Source organism: Miniopterus natalensis, chromosome 2 (genome assembly GCF_054644295.1).
Source record: "Miniopterus natalensis isolate mMinNat1 chromosome 2, mMinNat1.hap1, whole genome shotgun sequence".
NCBI lineage: Eukaryota > Metazoa > Chordata > Mammalia > Chiroptera > Miniopteridae > Miniopterus > Miniopterus natalensis.
This window is the reverse complement of record NC_142082.1, coordinates 145650323-145656202: the sequence shown is the minus strand read 5'-3', so window position 1 is coordinate 145656202 and position 5880 is coordinate 145650323. Positions and strand designations below refer to the sequence as shown.

Sequence of the window (5880 nt, the reverse complement as noted above, 5' to 3'; positions counted from 1 at the left end):
ATCCATTCACCTACTGAAAAACATCTTGGTTTCCTCCAAGTTTTAGTAATTATGGACAAATCTGCTATAAGTATTCATACAGGCTTTGTGGACATAAGTGTTCAACGCCTTGGGGTAAATGGCAAGCAGCATGATTGCTGGATCGTATGGTAAGAGTATATTTAGTTTTGTAAGAACGTGCCAAAATGTCTTCTAAAGTGGCTGTACTGTTTTGCATTCCCATAAGCAATGAAAGAGTTCTTGCTGCTCCACATCCTCCCCATCATTGGGTATTGTCAGTGTTCCAAATTGGCGATTATAATAGGTGTGCAGTGGTATCTTATCATTGTTTTAACTTGCATTTTCCTGATGTGGAACATATTTTCATATACTTATTTTCCATCTGTATATCTTCTTAGTGAGGCATCTGTTAAGGTCTTTGGCTTATTTTTTAAATTGGGTTGTTTGTTTTCTTATAGTTGAGCTCTAAGAGTTCTTTGTATATTTTAGGTAATCCTTTAACAGATGTCTTTTTTGCAAATATTTTCTCCCAGTTTGCATATTGTCTCTCATTCTCTTGACAATGACACTACCCTACTTTAAGAATTACTATAAAGCTACAGTAATCAAGAAAATGTGGTATTGGCAAAAGAACAAGTAGATCAATCGAACAAAATGGAGAGTCCAGGAATAGACCCATATACATATAGTCAACTGATCTTTGACAAAGGAGCAAGGCAATACAATGGAGTAAAGATAGTCTTTTTAACAGATACTGCTGGAACAACTGGACATTCACATGCAAAATAAATAAATATATCTACACACAGTCCTTACACCCTTCACAAAAATAACTCAAAATTAATCATAGAAAATAACAGAGGAGAAAACCTAGATGACCTTGGGTATGGTGATGACTTTTTAGATACAACAGCAAAAGCTTGATATATGAAACAAATTACTGATAAGTTGGACTTCATTAAAATTAAAAACTTTTTTTTTTAATCCTCACCTGAGGATATTTTTTTCCATTGCTTTTTAGAGAGATTAGAAGGGAAAGAGAGAGAAACATCAATGTGAGAGAGACACATTGATTAGTTGCCTCCTGCACACGCCCTGACTGGGGCCAGGGGTCGAGCCTGCAACCCAGGTATGTGCCCTTGACTGGAATCAAACCCAGGACCCTTCAGTCTGTGGGCTGACGCTCTAATCACTGAGCCAAACTGGCTAGGGCTAAAATTAAAAACTTTTGATTTATGAAAGACGATGTCAAGAGAATGAGAGAGAAGATGTAGACTGGGAGAAAATATTTACAAAAAACCCCACATCTGATGGACTGTTACCCAAAGAACTGTTAAAACAACAATAAGAAAACAAACCCATCTGGGCAGGTGCATTCTGTTTTGGAAGGTTGTTAATTATTGATTTTATTTCTTTCATAGATATAGGCCTATTAAGATTGTCTATATTTTCCTGCGTGAGTTTCCACAGGTAATATCTTTCAAAGAATTGCCCCATTTCATCTAAACTGTCAAGTTGGTGGGCATAGAGTTGTTCATAGTATTCATTTTTTATTGTTTTAATTTCCATGGGCTCTGTAGTGATTTCCCCTCTTTCATTTCTGATATTACTAATTTATGTCTTCTTTCTCTGTGTGTGTCTCTCTGTCTCTCTCTGTCTCTCTGTCTCTCCCTTTCCCTCTCTCTGTCACTAGCCTAGTTAAAGGCTTACAATTTCATTGATCTTTTCAAAGAACCAACTTTTGGTTTCATTGATTTTCTCTATTGATTTCCTGTTCTCAATTTCATTGATTTCTCCTCTGGTTTTTATTATTTCTTTTCTTCTGCTTACTTTGGGTTTAATTTGTTATTCTTTTTGTAGTTTCCTAATGTGGAAACTTAGAGGATTTACTTTAGATCTTTCTTCTTTTCTAAAATATACATTCACTGCTATTAATTTCCCTCTAATCACTGCTTTTGCTGCATCCAACAAATTTTGGTAAGTTTTGTTTTCATTTTCATTTAGCCTAATATATTTTTTTATTTCTTTTGAGATTCTTTGACCCCTGTGTTATGTAGAAGTATGTTGTTTAATCTCCATTTATTTTGAGATTTTCTATTTATCTTTCCATTACTGGTTTCTAGATTAATTCCACTGTGATCTGAAAGCAGACATTGTATAATTTCTATTCTTTTACATTTGTATTTTATGTCACAGAACGTGGTCTATCTTGGTGAATGTTCCATGTGAACTTGACAATAATGGGTATTCTGCTGTTGTTGGATGAAGTATAGATGTCAATTATGTCCAGATGTTTGAAAGTATTGTTGCATTAAGCTATGTCCTTACTGATTTTCTGCTTCCTTTATCTGCCCATTTCTGATAAGAGGTATTAAATTCCCCAACAAGATAGCAAATTCATCTATTTCTCCTTGCAGTTTTATCATTTTTTTCCCTCATGTAGTTTTACGCTGTTACTAGATACATACATGTTAAGGACTGGTATGTCTTCTTGAAGAATTAATTCCTTTGTCCCCAATAACTTTCCATCATTTGAAGTCTGCTCTCTTTGAAACTAATATAGCTACTCTTGCTTCCTTTTGATTAATTTTAGCATAGCATATTTTTCTCCATCCATTCACTTTTAATATATATGTGTCTTTATATTTAAAGGTAGTTTCTTTAGACAACATAAAGACAATCGCTGTGTTTTAATTGGTGCATTTAGACCACTGATGTACAAAGTGATTATTGACAGAGTTGGATTAATATCAACCAATTACAGTTCAGGTTTTGCTACCCTAGCACTGGGTTCTGTGGCAGTTTCTGCTTGTGAATCTCTGCTCCAGTAAGCCACATCTCCCTATATTCACCTGTCTGTGTCTCCAACCTTGGGGGCAGCAGTTTGCCCTGTGTCCTCTCTTTTCTTATGGATCCTAGAAGAGGGGTTAATTTTCAGTCCGTTAATTCAATCTGCTTTTTACTTGTTAGCATGGAGCAGCAACTTTCAAGTTCCTTACATGTGAAAACAGAAACCAGAAGTCTTTGTTCTGTTTTTGAACAAAGAAACACAGAAGTCTAAATCTGTGGTAGAAACTTTGGCAAATAAATTATAGAAGTAGGCTGAGGCAGCCATGCTGGTCAACGTGCAAGATAAGTAACAATAGTCACATTTAATTTATTCTTAAAATTAAAAACTATTTTATAAATTAAAAGATACTTTTAGTTTATTTTTCTACTTTATTGATTGCCGGTTATTTGCTATTTTCTATTCCCTGTGCTAAAGATGCAGTGGAAAATAACCTAATTTCCAATCTTCTGAATTCAAGTTTTCATCACTGTACAAATAAGAACAGTAGGGACACATTAACATTAAAAATGTTTCAGCCCATAGAATACAAGCAGCAAATATGGTGTTTCTTGATTTATGTATTTATACATTTTTTTCCTGATCCATATTTTGATTCCATTTCCTTGTTCTCCTATATTACCTAATTATTCTAATTTTATGCAAGCTATTTGAGAGTGAAGAAGAAGTGAAAGGTAAAGGAGATAGTTACAAACTAGCTTCTAGGTAAGCACCATGCCATTTGTAATTTTTCTTAAAACAATATCAGGGTAGTGCTCACTTCAGCAGCACATATACTAAAATTGGAACAATACAGAGATCAGCATCGCCCCTGTGCAAAGCAAAAACACATTAGGGTATTCACAAGCTAAGGTATTTGGGGTATTCAAGAAATAAAATAATGACCCAGTGACATTTATAAATAGCCACTGCATGCCATCTTTTGCATCCTAGGAATCAAGTAGCCCAGTAACTTCTTCTTTTGCCACAAAAATGAAGAGAAACATGTGAGAATTCTGTAAGGAATGAGTGTTTTAAATGTTTAAGAGAACAAGTTCTAAGGGAATTACATATTTAAAGCTCCACAAAGAGCTGATTCACAAAATATGTCATCATCTCACTGTGCTCACTGTAAACTGTGCTAGTCTTGTGGATCTTAGAAAGGACCTATTTGTGTGGATTACACTATAAAAGACTCACTTTACAGTCGGAGCAAATGGAGAATTAATGTAATTGCTTATATCATCTATTTTAAGATCACAAAGTCAAATGCCTGCAGGAGCCAGGCAGATAATGTAAAAATGTGAAAAGGGCCACACAGGGCCTCTGACGCACTGGTGAGTGAGTGCTCTTTATAAGGGCTCAGCTCAGCAAGAGCAACAGGGCCGAGTAGGAGCAGACTCAGGACACTCAGCATGCCCCAGTTTTCAATTAAAGATATGGATACTAATGTGCAGTGTCTTAATTTTAAAGGTTATAGATTCTTCATTAACTTTAAACCCTTTGTAGGACAAATCAAAAGTATTCTGCAGATCAAATATTCACCACAGCACCATCACCGTCCAGTTGGGACATCTGACCTGGCTTATTGCCTCAAGTCTCTGCCTCACCTGGTCAAATTTTTGTATTGCTTCCTCTTGTGCAAAGAGAAGATGAGCTGTAGGGACAACAAAGCAGGGAAGTGGGGAAGTGGAGGGTCATACTATAAGAAAGATTTTTAAATGCAACTGTGCCTTCAGAAATTATCTAGATGGAACAGCTTTGACATCTGTTGGACAGCAGAGCCTTTTTGACAGGCAATTGTCTGCTCTGTCCCATGACACTTTAGTTATGCTGCAGTGGGTTACTCACTTGCTATCCTCTATCTTTTTTTAAATTTGAAATCCAAGCACTCTTCCCAGGCTACTCCAGAGCTCCAGTCTAATTTTAACTAATGCAAGGTATAGATACTTGGTTGTTGTTTTTTCAGGATTCTTTCCTCACAATAAATATCTGAGGAATAGTTAACATTGTGTCATGTTTTTATAACTAAATTTTTATAAGGCGTGATTTTTAGAAAAGCAAGTCAAAGTTTCCCTTTCTACATACAATCTAAGAAGAGCTTCCTACAGGCCACCTTTTCTCATCATTCCCGAAGAGTCAGCCAAAAAACATGCCATTGACCCAAGGGCAATTTTCAGATGATCCTCATGAAAAGGGAGAAAAATTTCCACATACTTACTACTTTTCATAATCTATTTCCTTCATGCTCCAAATCATGTCAGATGTCGTATTGCTGTGACACACAGTGCCCAGTAGAGACAGTTCAGTATGGCCCCCATCACTTCCCATAACATATCGCTCAGAGCAATTACACATCAGCTTCGAGTGGTTTTTTTAAAGCAGTCTCAGGAAAACCTTTCTGTTCCTCCAATTCAGTCTTCCAGCTGAAAATACTGCCTATATTCTAAACCAGGGCTGGCACTTGTTCTCTCATTCAACATATATTTATTGAAGGTTTCCATATTTACCGGGGCGCTCCGCTAGGAATTAGGGACATAATGTGAGTCAAATGGACACAGTCCTGCTTCATGGATCCCAGGCAGCAGAAATTAATCTCACAAACAAGCATATAATCACAAACTTTGATAAGTACACTGAAGGAAGATCATGAAATGCTCTTTCAAACAGGGAGCAGGGCGGGGCCTGAGGATGGAGGGGAAGGCCTTGCTGAGGAAGTGATGCTTGCGCTGATATCTCCGGAGTGGTTAGGCACCAACATGGGTAAGAGGAAGTGGGGAAGAATGTTCCACTCAGAGTCAACTGTACTTGTAAAGGTCCAGGGAGGAAACATGCCCCTTTGAAGAGCTGAGAGCAAGCTAGTAGGGATGGGGTTCGTAAAGGGAAGGGGGTGCAAAGGGAGGTAGGCTCAACAGGTAGGGAGGGACCAGATCATTCAGGGCCTTCTCAGAAAGCAATGGGAAGCTAAGGGTGGATTTAGAACTGAGCAGTGATGTTTTCCTATTTGTATTTTTAGAATTTCTCTCTTTTTTAAAAATTAAGTTTATTGGGGT

The 5880-nt window shown here is 37.0% G+C and overlaps 1 non-coding gene across 1 annotated transcript; it reads left to right on the top strand.

The window, feature by feature from the left end:
• Positions 1-3600: 3600 nt before the first annotated feature.
• LOC148093872 (U6 spliceosomal RNA) lies at positions 3601-3705 on the top strand. The gene has a single exon (XR_015714105.1). It is a non-coding gene; the product is annotated as a U6 spliceosomal RNA (small nuclear RNA).
• Positions 3706-5880: the final 2175 nt, after the last annotated feature.